This window comes from Etheostoma cragini, chromosome 10, assembly GCF_013103735.1.
Source record: "Etheostoma cragini isolate CJK2018 chromosome 10, CSU_Ecrag_1.0, whole genome shotgun sequence".
NCBI lineage: Eukaryota > Metazoa > Chordata > Actinopteri > Perciformes > Percidae > Etheostoma > Etheostoma cragini.
Window position 1 is genome coordinate 13013664 of NC_048416.1, and position 18624 is coordinate 13032287.

The window sequence follows — 18624 nt, forward strand, 5'->3', positions numbered from 1 at the left end:
CCCCCCCCCCCCCCCCCCAACTCCCCCCTTTTGTGACTGCCAATAAAGTGCTCCTGTGCAGCATGCAGCTCATTTCCCACACCCATTCTATTTTCTGTATTTTTCTGACTAATATTGAGCTATGCTTTTTCCACATTGTAAACAAATGTTCTGACTCATTTCCACAAACACTCTCTCTGTAATACTAATTCATGCATTGTGCTTAACTGTTTAGAATGTGATGTTCCCAGCTCTATTTCTATCTGTTGTATATTCCACAGCAACATAAGGAGCTGAGGAGAAAATATGAATATGTTTTGCTGTAACAACAGTGATTACAAACAGCTCTGCCCATATCTCTTATTAACATAATGACAAGATGTGGATTCACCAGTACAACACTTCATTAACCACAAAATCCACTCTGACCTCTGCTCTCCCACTATCACATTACTCACTGAGGTGCTTCTTCTCCATGTTGTTTCCTCAACAACTTTGCGGCCGGGAGAGTGTGTTTAGTAGGCCCTAGTTTTGCATTGCCAGACCTTTACAGCGCTTTGGAATAAGGTCTGGCTACACAACAGATATATGAGGGTAAATGAAAATGCCCCATAAAAGAGTAAATCAAGTTAACTGTTCAAACAGTACAGTAGAATGCACTATTTCAATGGGCTGGATACATGGTTGGATGTAATTTGGTTGCCGTGTGCTGTTTGTTCAGTTTGTTCTTACAATAATTTCTTGACTGCTTAATTGCAAAATCCAAATTTTCTTCAAAACTTATTTTCAGTGTGTAGCTTGCTAGGTTGAAGGTTGTTTCCCATAGCAAATGGATTAAAAGAAATGCAAAACAAAGCTGAGTGTGGAAGTGGATGGACAAAGCCTGACATCAGATGTCAGGCTTTGTCCTGTTTGGTGCTGAGCAGGTAGTGTACATTGGGTTTATTATAGCTTTTCCCACTGAAAACAGCTGCCTGCTGAGGGTAGAACTGTACTACCGTTAATTCAGATGTGTTAAGTGACATGACAAGGTGACATTGTAAAAGATCACAGTAAAATGTAAGACCTTTAGCATAGCGTATTGGTTATGTCTGTGTGAAAGTTCAGATCACAGCAAGCACTTGATTCCAACCCCAGCCTCCCTGCCATCACGGTCTGGCTGGTCTGGGAGCTTCTGTTGCAGCTTTTTATGCCTTTATTTCCCTCTGTCTCACTCTCTTGCCGCTGACCTATCAAGTGCTGGTATGTTTTAGGGTGTGTGCAGAGAATACCAAGTGACTGCTCCATCAGGGAAGTTAATTATCTGGCCTGCTGAGCTGCCATGCCCCTGCTGCCTGCCTGCTTGGGTTCAGCCAGGCCACGCTCTTCCCCTGCCTCAGCTTGGACCAAAGTCCACCGCTGTGCAGCAATTTTGGAGCTTTTGTCCTCTTTGAGGTTTTCCAACTGTTGCCACAGTCATTTTCACAACAACATGACAAAATAAAATTGTTTTATTAATCCTTATATCAACAACTGTATGGATGTTTTTTTTGGGTGTATTGTTCAACATCCATTGTGGCTGCAAGGCTTTCCTTTAAAGGAACGGAACAGAGTTGCTGTCTACTGTAGTATCCTTACCAGCCGTGACAGCTATGCTGATATTGTTGTCACCGTGTGAGTCTATTTGTGTGTGTGCGTGTGTGTGTGTGTGTGTCATCTTGGCAATACTGTACGTGGTCCTAAACACAACTACTGTAGCGGGAACTACCACAGAGGCGGTTTTGAGTAATTCACCAGGTGTTTATTTGTCTGCAGCCAGATTTTTGTCACACTTAGTTAACACTTTGCAAGGCACACTGTGTCATTCAGACCTTCCTAGAATCGCCCCTGTTGCATCTATTACATATTGCCCAGTGCAAATTTGTTATATGATGTGTAGGAGATGTGGGTGCGGGGTGTCCATTGACCTCTAGTGGCAGTTAGGGAGTTGAGTGATTTGATCAAATCCTGTGCTGTTAGCATTGTGTGATCATCACTTTAGGGACTCTTTTATACTAGCAGTCAGACTTAGAATTAAAAAGACAACACAGTGACTATATGTAAAGGTGCTCTTAGCGATGTTGGGTGACGTTACTTCCTGTTGATGTTCAAAGTATTTTCAAACATAACAAGACTAGATTGCCCCTCCCTCTTCCTCATTCTGTTCCCTCCCTTCTATTCTTCTGCACACTAACCCCCCACGCCCCCCCACAAATCCTTCTTGTCTCTTATTGGCTGGAACGCTGGAACAGTGATTGTGTATAATTTGTGATGCAGGTGGGCACAGTTTATTAATTTTTTTGTTACTGTTTGTAGTACGGCTGGTTGATTATGGAAAAAATAAAAACCATGATTATTTCAGGATTGTCTAACATGATTACTCTTTAGAACTTTGGATATAATGGACAGTGTCCAGTCTTTATCTCACAAAAAGAGTCTTTGGATCAGAATAAAATCAGTTTTATTACTGTTGAGCTTTAGAGATATCACACATAAGGTAACACAGCTAGTGAACATTTCCAGATACATAATACAATGTGCATCTCCCATCACATTTTCACTCACTATGACCACTAGTAGCCTACTTAAAGGTGCCAAAATATGAACAATAATGTTGCCCTCAGTGGGTTTATTTAGTAGCTACCTAAGGAAAAGTCCTTAAAGATTCACCGCAGGGTTAGCAAATGTTAATTGTTCCTAGACAACTCATTCAGATTGCATGACAAAATAAGAGTGTTGTTGCAACACAGAACATGGCAAAATAAACGTTTTTTTCTTGATTATACTATTTTGGTGATCTTTGGGAGCCAAAATCCAATTGAAATCAAAATTCAATTAATTGCACAGCCCTAATTTGCAGACCCTTGGCTGTCTACTGAGACTGCATTTTGTTTTTTACACAGTGATCAGGGGACAGGCAGCTCGCGGACTATGAGGAGATGTTTGCTGTATGTGACAACAAATGTTCTTGCCTTCACACTCGTGACATTGCTTAGAGCACCTTTAAAGATAATGCAACATCTGTGCTGTGTATATTCTGTATTCACAGCCGACTCCTGTTTCTAAATAGTGCTTAACTTTAATTCATGCTGTGGAACCAAAACCAAAAGCGGTCTAGAGTAATAATCCTTTTGCTTTCAACACGTTATATCCAAATACATTGTTTGCTGTAACTTTTTTCCCCATATGGATATGCTAACTCCTGCATATGTTGGGCAAAAATCAAACAAACACTACTGCTTTAAAGCTGCTAAATGAACAGGTTGTATCTTCTCTAAAGATTTTAATTTCCATCTTTGATCTGGCGAGATGGTCCAGGGACTTTGTGACAGTCCGTAATGTGCTGTCTGGTGCTCTCACACTCTGTGTGGAGGAAATGAATATTTGCTTGGCTGCTCTTAGTGCTTTAATCCATTTAATGCACCCTGGGCAAAGGAGAGGAGAGAGGAATATTTAGCCTGCCGTAGTGCACATATCTAAAAGAGGTTGACTACTACATTCAAGCAGAACCGCTGACTGCATGCAATTCTTGTTGCGGTGGGGTATTGTCATGTATAAATCATTTTCTGGGATTAGTTGGGGTGTACGTTTAAAAAAAAATTGTTTGCTGTTATCTTATGAAGGGTAAATAAGTATGCTCAATGAATTTCTCTTTGCGCTTAGCCACTGCTTTCAATCAATGACACTGTCCCTCTGCAGCCATGATATATTCACCACCATTTTACCAACCACCAATGTGTGGTTGCTATTCCAGCTGGGCGTGCAAAATTGCATTGGACATTTATCGTTTAGATTTTGGAACAGAGCATCTGATACACCTTTTTCAGTTATTTGTTTTTGACAAAAAATGTAACCCCCCCCCCATCACACTTCATCTCTGTTTGGAAAGAGTCAAGCATTTATGCTCTTTTATGCTCTAATAAACTCTTACTTTATAGAAGGCGCTTTGTGTAAAGGGTACCTGTAGACAGATGTTTATTCCAGTTGCAAGTGTAGGTGGCTTACTGAGATATGGCTCTTCCATAAGTAGAAATGAATCAGGCTGCAACTGTGCACTTTTGTACCTGTTAATGGGCTGCGATCAATAGTGTAGCTCCGTATCAGCAACCACAGAGTGATAACTGAGTATGAAGGGGGAGGGAAGCACATGATAATCGATGTGAATGTGGCGATAATCAACAAGATCGCAGTTAATGCCTTAGGTGGTCTGTCATATCGAACCCCTTTTGGTGGACCTTTTGAAGGGTTCAGTCAGTAAAATAGTAGGCACCATAGGCACCATTTTGGTGCCATATTTGTCGTTAAAAGTGAGAATAGGAGAAATTAGGAGAGTCTAATTGAGTCACAGATAATAAGCATTCAGTGCAAAGAAAAAGAAAGCCGGTTTGAACCCTACACTAATGTAAAAAAAGAAATCATGAGTTGTGGTCTGATATTCATCAAAGTCACTATAATAGAGAAACACACATATTTAAACTAATAACAGCCAAATTATTGTTTTCTGAATGGCATATTTATTAAATAATCTTAATATTAAAAATTAAAATAGTTTAGTTATGTCTTGTTCTGTGCAAGCCACATGAAAAATATTGATTATCGACACTCATCTCTTCGTATTTTCATTATACATCTCAAATTGTTTTGTGTTACTGGGACAATGTTCTGTAGAAACACGAAAAGAGTACATTTTATTTGCAGTAACGATGCAAAACAAACTGATAGCCATAACATAATCCTTAAAGTGAAGCATGGAGTAGGGATTACCATGATGCCCCTCGGCCTAAACAATTATTACTCAAAAACAATGTTTGAAAAACTTAAACCTACACCAAAAACTTAAAAATCATTCTTTCATGTTTAAGTTTCGGGGCTTTCATTCATCGGAAGCATAGTAGATGTTGGGAGATGTTGGAAGAAAATGCCCTTAAACACAGTGAAACATCAACTACAAAATGGCTTCGGCATAGGATAAGTAATGTTTCACAATGGTTAATTATATCAATATAATTAAACAGTTGTGTACTGAGAAATGGTCTGAAATTCCACCTGGCCAACTGTGGTAAACATATAGGAAATATTTAATTGTGGTCACTGCTGTGAAAGTTACTTAAACCAAGGGTTCACTTTATTTTACCGGCCTGACTTTAAATTGTTCAAATATTTTAAGTACACAAAAACGTGTTTTTATGTTGTTATGCAGGGAGATGGAACTTTATTGTGAATTTAAAGAACATCAGACCACATTTTAGTACTAAATTATGCAAAAAAGCATAGAAATCAAAGGGGTTCACTGACTTTGTATTGGCACTGTACGCCTTTTTTTGTCCAAGCGTGTCACTTTTTATTAATTTGACTTTCCCTTTTCTTCCTCTTTCATGACACTAAATCCACCTTTCATATTAAGGTGCAAAGGCTGTTATAAAATGGGGGAAGATGCGGCTAATGACTCATCTTAACACTTAATGTTAAATTTCATATTTTTGTTATAATAAAAGACTTGCAGAAGACTTGTGAATGTCTCTAGGGTGTAAGTTGTTCACTGTCTGCTCCGTGCCTCTTTTCTTGATGCCCTGGCCCTGTCACAACTCGTCTCGTCTCCTCTTCAACACAAGCGTGTGCTCAGCCTTGTGTGTGAAGTTTGAGAAAGCAACGTTGATTGCAAAGTTGATTGCAGTGTTGTGACAGGGGAACTGAGAGGTTACAATACAGCGTAGTGAGTCTGGGGGGAAAGGAAGGCGGGTAAGTCATGGATTCGATGGGTGAATTAGATGTCCTTGTATATTGTGTGTGTGTGTGTGTGTGAACATGGGACGTTATGCACGGAATACAGTTTAAAATTAATCAAATTGAACACTGTGGTTGGTGTTTGAGTGGTAGCATTTGTAGCAATGTCTGGAGCCAGAGACATTTGCAGGCATGCATGTGTCTGCTCAGGCCTTCTACTCTAAACCCAGGACAAACAAATGGCTGATTGCATTAAGATAATTAACAGCTGTGCTGTGTGATACTGTGTGCTAATTGACATTTATAGCCTCCTCTCTGCTGCTCCACTGAGCTGCAGACACAAACCAAACCAAACAGAGCACAAAACGTGGCTTGAAAGACACATTATGTGCTTACGAACCACTCAAGGCACTAGGTCAGGTGCTACAGAAAAGACACAAGACATGTACTGTGTCCCAAAAGAAGGAGCTGTTTGTTTTGTTAACGCAGGATCAGAGTTGGCACGGCCATTACAACACAGGTAAAACAAGCTGAGAGGGCTATAATGTACTCACAGAAGCTAACCTGTCAGCAAAATGACTGCATATTTTTGTTACACAGTGACAAAGAGACTTTTCAGGTTCAGACAAAATTGTTTGTTTTTGAGGCAATAGGCTGTTTCATTCTCAAAGCCTACTGGACTCTCGTCTTTCCTCAGGATTCATCACGATGTCAGAACAAATGATTGAAATACTATTTCAACTCCAATTTGTTGGAGCTGGTTAAGTTTCATGGAGGGAGAAAATGCATACATTGGTGGAAGAAAACACGAAAGTGTGCACACTCTGACTTTATTTAGTCATTATAGTTTTGGGGATTTTTGCTGTGACAATGAGACAGGACTACACATGCAATCTGCTTGTGTAGTCATTCAGTTAGGAGGCAAGAAAGCAGGTGCTGAAGACATATATGTTTCTTATTTGAGCTGCCTCCTGTTGGCTCATCACAGTCTAGAGCAAAACACACACACACACACACACACACACACACACACACACTCTTGGGAAAATATGCTATGTTTTAGCAATTGATACACTGATTATAAACAAAACTGCATTCTTGAGTTTTTCTTTGGGATTACCAAGATACAGCTGTAACTCTAGAGCCCTTCAGAGTATCTTATTAAGAGTGTGGCCAAGTGCTACATTACTCCCAACTGTGCCAGCATTTCACTTAAGAGCCACGACCAAGAGGAAGCACAGGAACGGTAGCCAGAAGCTCTGAGGTGACATTTACAATTTTAAGATGAGAGTTGCATGTACTTAATTAAGAAATAGCAAGGGACATCAGCCCCCTCTCGTTTGTTTTCATGCTCTATAAAGCCTTTACTTCACACTTGTGTGTGTCTCAGTGTGTGTCTCAGTGTGTGAGAAGCGCACAAACAGAATAATGAATCCCAGACGGAAAGTTTTTAAGTCAAGCAATGCATTCTCATGAACGTGTTTGTATGATATAGTATGAAAAGTTTAGCACACTAAAAAGTATGATATCATTACAAGAACTAGGAGACCGGCGGCTGGTCACGTGACAGTGTCAGTATATTTTCCGTTTCTTTTCGCTTTCTTTATGTTGTAATTTTTAATTCGGTGGATTCAGGAAGACTATGGTTAACTGCTCCCCAGATCTCTACAGGGTAATCTGAGACAGCTAGCCAGACAATCTGTCCAATCTGAGTCTTCTCTTGCATGACTATTTAGCAGCGGCTCCGTAAGGAGCTTAGCATCGCCCTTGACGATGCTGATTGGTTTAAAGAAATGCCATTCAACCAGAGCACGTTTTCCTCCCATCCAGAATGCATTGTGGAGTAGCCAGACCCTCCTTCAGCACCTTCCTTCGTGGCCAACGGTGTTCTAATACAAATTCCAGGGCTTTGCTTTTTGTAGCTTTGCGAACGTATTGCTCATATGAACAGGCTGTTCCAAGGCCAAAAAATGTTCTACTGCTACATGTGAAGAGTATTGTGTGCAGATACTTAAGGCCTCATTATGCTATTGATCATGCACAGGATTTTGCACTGAAATTATAAATTGCTTCATTACACATGCACACATGCACACACGCAAGCGCATGCACACAATCAGAGCCCTAATACTGTCTTAAGATTTTTGTAGCACTAGCAACAAAGTAACGTGGTTTTCCTTATTAACTGGTTTGCTTTTTTAAATGTTACCAGTGAGCCCAAGTGTGCATCTTCAAATTTCTTGTTTGATCCAACCAAAATCTAAAAACTTATTTACGTTACTATCATAGTTTGCTATTTATTACTATTGCTATGCCTACAACATGACAATTGTGTTTGGCTGATCCATTCCATTGACAGCACAAAATAGCCTCTGACACTTTTTTTCTAAACTACCTGTGGACTCAGTAGGTTATGATTTACATATCCCTCAGGTCAGTGATCACCATAGCAACCTGTTGAGCAAGGCGCAAAGTAGCATCTCTGAAATGTAGCGGCTGTAAGCCTGAGGGCTGAGGAACGAGGAGAGGTTATGAGTCAGACGTTACAGCATTCGAATCTGCCGAGACCACATCTACATCTAGCTCCTCATCGACGTCATCCTCTTACTCTTGCTGGTCTTTAACAAAAGCTCTCTCTTTCTCGCTCTCTCTCTCTCTTTCTCTCTCTCTCCTCGCTGTCTCTCTCTGTCTCTCTCCCCTCCCTCTCTCCTCTCTCACACTTCCACTCCTCCTTTTATCTTTTGCACAAAATGAGCAGTATCAAGATATGTCACCATAGTTACTTACTGACATACAAACACATCATTTTTTGTTTGTTTTTTTCCACTTCACTCTTTCTCTCTCTGTATCTCTTGCCGTTTCTGTGTTAATGTGCGTGCACATTCATGTGAATGTGTGAACATTTGCGTGGGCAACCCTGATTGCTATTGAGCTGCTGATTTCAGAGGAGTAAAATAATATTTAGCCACAAATAGCATTTGGCAAGTCTGAGTGCCATGGGAACTATGGATCAACTTACCAGGGCAGTGTTATGTTGTCAGAGCGCTGTTGCATTTTGATTTTTACAAAACTCCCTAAGATACTAGAATAACAGAAAGGTATTATACAGCAATGCGTATTCGATTAGCAAAATTACTTTTACACTGAAAAATGTATCCTAAGGGGGGATTACAAAACGTCCGGTCGTGTCCAGTTTTTTTGATTGAATATTGCTTCCACAAGTTCAGGCTCGGCTTCTTTTGCCCGCGGCAGCTCAAAGATAAGGAGTGCCAACAGTCTTTTAAGAACTGTAGGTCTTTGAGTTTCCAAAGCTGCTGCATGCCAAATTCAGAGATTATTGGATCAACACTCTTAGAAAAGTTTGTTGAGACAGAACTCCATTTCATTTTAAAGTGTTGCATTCCGCCTGCACTGAATGCAACACAAAAACAAAGCGAATAAAATCTTGACTATTATCACACACTTAAAGATAATTTATAGCAATTAAACACCACTGTGTTTAGTTCCTGATACAATAAATCATCAAATTATATGTAATCCCTCCTTTAAGGAGTTAAGTCTGGTCCAATCTTTAATTAAATCAGTGCTTTAGAGGAGGGAAATATTTAGAATAGGGTTAGAATACTTTTTTTTTTTTTTCTGTTTTAACTACTGCAACTTTTCAAACTTAATTCAAGTTCCGTATCTGAATGTATCTGTGGAGGTTCATGAGTCACATTATTGGTGTCAGCAGATACAACAGACTGTCTGACACCGTCGGATGTGGATGTTGCATCAGTAGTCTGAGGAGCGAAGAAAGTTGAATACAAATCAAACTCTGTGACTGTGATGCAGTTGGCTCAAAGGGTAAGGGGGACTCCAGCACTTTATTCTTGGAGCCATCTAGCTATAAATTGCAGGTGTGTGTGTGTGTGTGTGTGTGTGTGTGTGTGTGTGTGTGTGTGTGTGTGTGTGTGTGTGTGTGTGTGTGTGTGTGTGTGTGTGTGTGTGTGTGTGTGTGTGTGTGTGTGTGTGTGTGTGTGTGTGTGTGTGTGTGTAATGCCGCTATCTTTAGAACCGTTAGTCTGATGGATTTGACATACTTGACAGGTGTCTTGCTTCTGGCACAACTAAGTGCAGTGCCAAGTTTGATTGTGTTTGGATTAGAATTGCAAAAGGTGTAATTAAATATATATCTGTAAAAGAAGCACACATTGGCTTTTGTCGCTCTATCCGCTGGCCCCTCCCCGTCTCACACTGCTCACTGACTGAGCAGACCAGAGAGAGAAAGTGGCGGAGCTTTGGCAGTTTAAATGTGAAATACACTTCAGACCCATAAAAATGTGCAAAGTAGTACAAATTTGGACTGTCTTTGACTTTGAATAACAAAAACAGCCATTCCCAAATTGACATTTCAGAATCCCACACGTGCAAAGCACAACCACCTATAGTCAACGGGGGGGTGTTGTGTTAGGACTCATTTCCTGCTTCCAACGTTTGCTACATGACTGAATATAACAAACCTATTCTTCACTTTTCTGTAGCACGAGTAGATAGCAGAACGAAACATTGTGACTGTAGAATGTCTTGTGTAGAATAAAGCCGGCTACAGTAGTTATACTGCATTAACATAATGTTATTAATAGTGGGTGTATTGTTATTTGCTAGCATATATATTCCGATGCATTGTCTATGGTAACCTTTACAATGTTATTTCTTTCTTTGCAGAACCACACACAAACACGCAGCCATAGCAGAGCCACGTCCATTTTTGTACTGTTGCTTGATTGTAATGAAGCCCAGAGAGACGTTGCCTCCGTCCCTGTTTTAACAGACACACCTGGGGCAAAGTTGTAAACCAGAATCAGCTCTAAATACAGTCCTAAACTAGTCCTCACTAACAAGTTCCAAATAACTTCACTGGAGTTACCATTATTATTGTTTGCTTCATCAATACCGAATTCAGTCTAATTGGATGGGACTAGACAGTACTCTACGTTACACTTGACACACCACTACAAGAATACAGATTTGGCAGCATTCATTTGCGTCGAATCATTGCGGCTTGATATCGCTAACGTTAGCACGTAGAAATATGGAAGGCGATATGATTGAAATTAAAGAAAACGGACCTCACAGAGATTTTCCAGACGAGCAGCAAGACATTCCCAATCGGCCTTATGAGAGAGAGAAGTTTGAGATATTAGGCATCAAGAATGACTCCTGGCCAATGTGCTGCAAGGCTCTAATGTATGGGGAACTTCTTAATTAATGTCTGTTTAGTAATTCATTTTTTGTCCTTTATTTTCTTTCCAGAAGCCAGAGTTGAGCACACACACATACATGGAGATTCCTTTAAATGTTAAGGGGAAGATTCAAAAAGAGAAACTGGATCTGTAAATTCTCCCAGAATCACAACTGGATTCATATCTTGCTGCTCAGTCAGAATCTTATTAACCTGGAGTCCCAGTCTCTGTCCCAATCATCATAATCATATATGTGATGTTTTAGGCCTATTGGCAGACATCCATTTAAAATATAGCCAATGGCATATAAAGAGCCTTTTTTAGAGCTTTTTTAGAGCTTGCACTCTAAAAAATGGTTGTTACTCGCAAGGCTACTTTTACTTTTATTTTACGTACATTTCTCAGCCTGTACTTTGTTTCTTTTACTTGAGTTACAAAGTTAAATCAGTACTTCTACTTTTACCAGAGTATTTTTTAACACAAGTATCTGTACTTCTACTTGAGTATGGGAAGTGAGTACTTTCGCTATCTCTGCTGCTAACTAATAACATTACCATTGCCAAAATACCCCGTGAATCAAATCCATACTCCACAGTTAACTGTCAAGCCACTAAACCTGTATGGAAATCAACCTCTCTCTCTCTCTCTCTCTCTCTCTCTCTCTCTCTCTCTCTCTCTCTCTCTCTCTCTCTCTCTCTGCACACGTACACCAACAGGTCCGGTTCTGGTGGTTGATTAACACAGATATGTGCTGATTAGCTCTCAACATGGACCGGGTGGCTAGTGTGCTGCTGTGAGTCCATGAGGCTAATGTCTGATTATTGCACATTTTCATCTTGATATGTTGTAATTACATTCTGAATCTGCAACATTCTCTGTCAGGTAAATCAGTAAGTCAGTAGTAGGGTGGTTGAAGTGGTTTGGGGTCTTTCTGTAAGTAATTGTGGGGAAAAATTTGGTTTTGATGAATTCTACAAGCAGCAATACCACAGGCCAAGCAATCTGCCCGTTCTAAACAGGCACATTTTCAATGGGTCCTGCATTAGTTAGAATAAAAGGAAAGAAAACCTTAATTGATATTCTTGATGTGAGACCAAAATTACCAACACTGGTAGCAAAATGAGTGAAATGAAATACTTGAAGAAATGGAGTAATACTTCACATCCACTCTGTCCTGTTCAATCTCTCAATTTTTGCAAATCCATTACCACTATGTCTTTGAGCCTTTTAAGTGCATTTCTTTAGTGAAAGAAGTGGTTGTCAAGATAAAACTATCAGAATACATAATGACTTCATTAGTGGTCCTTCTCTGTGATTAATTAGAGTGCTGTGTCACCCAGTGTGACAGATCCGCTCATTGCCAGACAGTGTTGTGACAGGAGAAGGCGCCATGATGAGTCTGGAGATGATCACACATACTGATACACTTGTAAACACACACAGGAGTAAGTAGCATTTGTTGCACACATCCTGCATTATCTGAGCATGGAGATCCTGCTGAGATCAAGAAAATGATTTCAGAATAAGACTTGGCCCAAATTCAGTCCGCTTTAAAAAACAAACAAACCGGTGATCGACTAATTGCAATTTTACAGCTCTTCCAGCATTGATTATTACCACAGTTGTCAACATGTTGGCACCAGCTCAGCTGTGTTCTCTCTATCTAAACAGGAGAAGAAAGACATGCGAGGGGCCTCAGAGCCACTACTCTCTAGGGGTCAGATATGAGAAACTCCTTTGTGTTTGATGGCTGCTATAAGCTTACCATCTCAGAGGATTCAACTTCCAGGAGCAGGAGGAAGAAACATTGTATCCACTGTATAGAGGAAACGGAGGGAGGGAGAAGTAGAGATGGAGTAGTTGAAGAAAGCGTGAGTAAATGACGAGTGCAGAAGATGCACAGAGAGAGGTCAGGGATGAAGCGAGGAAAGGGTCACGTTGTCAGGATAAGAGGAATCCACCAGAGGTTGAGGATCAGCCTGCTGGTTTTGAACTGGTAAATGCTCCCCACCAGGATATCCAGCCTGGCCTTTGATGGGTTTATCTGACTGATGGCGGCTCTAACAACTTTGAACACGGTGTCGGTAGTCCCTACAACAGGGATATGACCGTGCTCCTGAAGCAGAGTTCAGCTTGTCGGATAGAGAGATCGCCCCAGTATAAAGTTGAGCGGCTGACTGTTATTTAGTCAGTTTGATCAATAAAACCATTGAATCAGGTCGGCTCCCATATCAGTTAAAGAGAACAAGGGTAAAAGAGACCTCTTATCCAGAGGGGATTGCTATTTAAGACGTAGGCTCAAACGGCAGCTTCGATGCATTAAATTACATCTGTCTTTGATGAAAATCTTGACAAAGTGTGCGGCCTCTGAGCAGGTCTCCTGCTTCAGACGGTTCAGTGGCTGGATTGGTTCCTGGTTACTGTCTGTTAGTTGCTCATGTAGCTTAGTCTTTTTAGCAGGTAAGTCCCACGGTTATCCCAAAATCAGTATCAGTTTATGCATCATTTAGGAAGAAATAAGATAGGGTAAGAGTCCAATAAATTCCAGCTGAGCCACATTTGCATATTAATAGGTGCCTGTGAAGTGCTTCTGAAGATGGAACAGTGGCTTATCTGTGCCTCAGAATTAATCACTTGCTCATCTGTCAGTCTGATCTATTCTTTTTTTACCAGCTTGTGTTCTCATGCATTTATAGATCATTAAAGGCCGGGCAACCGATCAAGTTTTGTGGAATGTAAACTACATACGTAGAGATGCAGGAGAAAAACAAACTCCCTTCTCCCTGTGATAGCAACACCTTCCATATGCTTGAGTAACTGTTTATATTCCCCCTGGCAGATCACAGAGGATTTTTTTTGCTGCTCCATGTTGTTTATCCCCAGCAAAACAGGTCCTCTGTGGCCTCCTCTCAGCACAGTTTTCTCAAATCTCTGTGAAGTAGTGAACAATGCTTCCCTTTCTTCTCCAGCGGCACTGAGATATTTATTAGTGCCACTTTCTTTGTGGAATGCAACAATTTCCAGCTGTGGAAATTGAAATCATGCATACATTTCAGCACTTTTGCGTATGACTGCAGCAAATTTTGATTAGTGTATGGACTGCAGTCATTTACTCTGCAGCATTATTAAACTCCGTCACACTCATCCTGTAATGGCACTAGCCATTGGCTGATGTACCTAGCTATAACAGAGAACCCACCGCTCTGCATCAGCTTTCTGCTCACTGGCATGGAATCAATGCAGAATTGCAGATGTGAGCAAAAGCTGCAGAGGACACACACACACACACACAAATACACACACACACACACACACACACACACACACATACATACACACACACCTGAACATATACACGCACACACACACATGCATACAAACTGGTGCACATGAGATCACACACTCATGACAACAGAAGCCTCCCACCCAGACAGAGTTCATGACCTCGAACAGGAAATAATTTATGTTTCTTGAGAAAGACTGGAGAGGGTTAACACTGGAGGGTAAAGCACTAGGAATAATTATGCGTGACTTATTTTAAATGGTCTATTAAAGCTGAATGATCATTCAGCGCAAAAGAGGTTATGCATTTAATCAAAATTCAACAATATAGATTTGGCCTATGGCTCACATTGATTAAAGATTTTGCGTTTCAACCTTGTAAGATAAGGTTTTATAGCTTTTATTAGATCAAACTGAAACGGAAGGAGTTTGAAATCTTTCTTTGCTTGATTTATGTTTTGTCTAATATTGCTTTTTTACCTTTTGATTGGGATTAGTTTTTTTTAAACTTTTATATATTATCTCACAGTATGATATGAACACAGGGATCCTTCAGCAACCATGTATAGCTTTGGCTCATAGATACTTGGAAACGGAAGGTAGAAGGTGTACTTACGATCTCTGAATGCTGACTGGTGGACAGGAGGTTCCTTTTTTAAAGCGGGTCTCCCACCAACCTCACACACAAACACACACAAGTGTCTGGTTGGTGGTATGTTTCCCTGTTGAGAGACACAAAAGCACACAGAAGACTTGAATGTTTTTCACAGTAGATGCTGAACAGCCCACTGATTTTCAGCCCCATTGTTGGTACATACAGTAAAACGAGCCTGTATGACAGATACACAAATGTAAAATATGTAGAATTTACTTTGAGTAATAGATTTATATGTAAATACAGTTAAACACATTGAAATACTATTAATAAAAGTAGTGCGTAGGTGAGTGAAAAACACAGGTGTTATTTAGCTTAGATATTCATTAGGTCACAAGACTCATTTTAAATCCAGCAGCTACAGAACCGTGTGTATTGCACCCCAGAGTTCTGCTGCCAAGGTAGCAATAGTTTGGAATAAAATAGTGGAATATAATTTTTTAAATATTAAAAATTTTAGGCACACATCCACATAAGTCAGCTGTTTTGCAAACTGTAGGTTCACAGGCTGTTTGTGCTGCTTCTGTTCATAATGTGGCACCCTAGATAATGCAATATCAGCATTTTTTAGACCCCCTTGCTCATGCTCATTAATCTGATTGCTAATAACACAAAACCCCCAGTGCTGTTTATGGTTTATTAAAACTGGAGTGCAAATAACTAGACACGAAGTCTGTTTTGTGTAATGAACTTGTGATATGTGTGCACTTTGAGCAATAAAAACAGATTTTGCAAGGCTGAGTGCTGGATTTTCTGTGTGGTGCTATAGTCTGTAAGGATGGCTCTCCATTTATGTTATTTAACATAAATAACAACCTAATAAAATGACAAGGACACTATTGGTGCTGACCCTTACTTGGATACCTCATGTGCTGTTTATCACGGTTTTTGCATACTTTAATGAATCAGTCAACATGTTTTTACATAGCCCTTTACGGCAACCAGCAGGTATCCAAAGTGCTTTCAATCAAGGAACAAGAATAAAACATAACATAGAGTAAAATCTGAAAGGGTTACATTAAAGCAAAGAGTTCAAAGTCATTTTTTTCAAACACTCGCCTATGGTATCACCGGAAACAAAAAACAGAACCTGTTGCCTTTTAAGTTAATAATAATAATAATAATAATAATAATAATAATAATAATAATAATAATGTATACTTTATTAATCTCGCAAAGGAAAATTGCAATTTACACTTATTTCTTTTTACACATATTACACACAGGCCTGAATTACACACACACACTCAGTACCTACATGCACTAAACTTATTAATTGAAGGTGCCTGAATGCCGTTCCAGATCGCTCCAGCCCACTTCAGCCCCTGATTGTGTGTATCCTTGATAAATACGTAGAATACATTTCCTTTCTCATAAACCGTTGCAAAGCCAGTTTTGGTATATTTTGGACCCTGCATCGTTTACATTCATTTTTACCTGCAGTCTTTTTCTCTACCTTTGTTGGCACATTACTGCCACCTGTAGACAAGTGGGTAATGTAAAACCATTGGCAGGAACGTGTATCAGTCAAACTGTGCTCTTGTACAGTGTGTGTGTGTGACCTCTGCTTGCACGAGAGCAACAACTCAGCAGCCCACTCATCAAAACATTGCTCCATAAGGCTATTATGGCCTTCCTTAAAGCTTTGCTTAGTTACTGGAATAAGTCATTCTCTTCATATTGCTATGTTTAACTCCCGAGTTATCATTATTTCAAAGGTTCAGGTTCTTGCCAATGCAATTTTAGTTTGGGTGTCCTGATTTCATGGTCTGTGTGACCCTGTTCATTCATCTTGCTGCATGTCTCTTTGTGTGAGTAGGAGTAAGCTAAAAAATTAGTCTGCAGTGTGTGGGCCTTCTTCCTTTCTCCTTTCAGATTGTGGCTGCATGGGCAGCAATAGAGTCCTTTGAGGTTGAAACTTCTTATTTATTTATGCCTAAGGTGGTAGCTACGGTCCATAGTGACTCAACACATTTTGTCCCTGCACTGGGTGGTAATTCCTGCTATGACAGTAATGAGGAACATGGTAGAGACGACGGGTATCTGTCCACATCCAGATATTTTACTTTACATGTAATTTGAAGATAATGTCTTTTAATTCAAATAGTTGTTTATCCACTCTCAGTTCAAGAAATCCTTTTCTGTAATGGCTATTATTATTTTGTGTTTTGTATTTTTTCTTGTTCTCATGTATGTGCTGTTTTTGGCCTACAAGTAAACTTAACATGAGCTGATATAATAATAATTTGGTGCCAGGGCATTAAGTGATTTGTAGTGTATTTGTTGTATTGATAGAAATTCTTATCATATGATATTGAGCTAACTAATGACACTCAAATCACTAAAACAATGCCTTTTTAATATTTCATTACACTTTTCTAATGTTAATGTCAATTTTATTTCTGTAGCACATTTAAAAACAACAACAGTTAACTAAAGTGCAGGAAAGGGTCGATGTCAAATACATAAATAACAAATGTAAAAATATTACAACCAAAGTGAATCACAGGGAAACAAAACAACACTTTAAAACATCAGAAACCAGGTAAACGAAGGTTAAAAGCTACTGCTAAAAGGTGCGTCTTAAGCAGCGATTTAAACGTTTGTAGCGTCTGTACGGCTTTAATATGCATGGGGGGGTTGTTCCATAGGATGGGGGCACCCACTGCACAGGCTATTACAGAGAGACAGAGTGTTCCAGCTTTAACATTTATTTATAATTGCACAAATGGTACATTTCAAAGATAGACTGCCTGCAGCTTTGATCACAGGTGGCAGAATGAGATGGAGACTTGCTGGAACCTGGGGAACTTGTACATAATAGTCTCCCACTGCTTTTTACAACTGACCCAGGAGGATTTTCTACACGTCAGATGTAGAATCCAAGACAAGAATCAGATCTGACATAAAGGTAGGAGGATATTAATTAGCACCAACAACACCCAGTGTAGCTTCCTGTAGTAGTACGGGTACATGTTTCCTTAACACGTAGCAGGGACCGGCTTCTCATACCATTGTACCTTTTTAGACTCACTAACCTACATTTAAATACATTGGTGACCTTGTATCATTCACTAATCTACATATATACTGATAATCATACTATACTGTTGCAAGCAGAGAACAGCAATGTGAAACAGAGAAAAAATTATTAAAAGTAAAAGTTGTACAAGTATATCTATTACTATGGTATAATACAAGACAATCATTTCAAAGTAAAAATTGCATTTTTTTAAAAGTATGTTAGAGGTAAAGTAGGTTAATGTTCTTATTTCTCTATTTGTTTGGCACCATAAATTGACATTGAAACATTGAGCTTGAATATATGAAGCTTGATTGCATAATATGGATATTAAGACATATTTTAGGTTTCAGTACCAATGACATGCCTGTTTATATACATATTTTATTTTAGTTTGTCAATCCTCATTATAATGTCATTGTCATGATTTTTACCTCCTTTACGAGTCATTCCAGTTGCATCAGGAATATAATTAGGTGTCGGCTAAAAAGTGTATTAGATAGTATCTGCCAGAGGCTATAACTAAATAGAAAACATGTTCAATATTACAGGTTGATCTCTGATGCTCAAGCACACAGCTAATACATAGTCATTTATTCACAAGCAATTACTAAAAGAATCTCATGTCAAAAACACAATCACATGTCCAAGCACAAAACACATGTTTTAATATATTATAAGAATTAAAAGTGAAAAAAACAAGTATGTCCTTTAAATGG

The 18624-nt window shown here is 39.5% G+C and overlaps 1 protein-coding gene across 1 annotated transcript in view; it reads right to left on the minus strand.

Annotated features, from left to right (window-relative positions):
* frmpd3 (FERM and PDZ domain containing 3) overlaps nucleotides 1-18624 on the minus strand; it is an 87556-nt gene that overhangs the window by 34569 nt on the left and 34363 nt on the right. Inside the window, exon 2 of the mRNA XM_034884433.1 lies at nucleotides 14845-14950. The gene's annotated coding sequence lies outside the window, so the exon portion shown is untranslated. The remainder of the gene's footprint in view (nucleotides 1-14844; nucleotides 14951-18624) is intronic.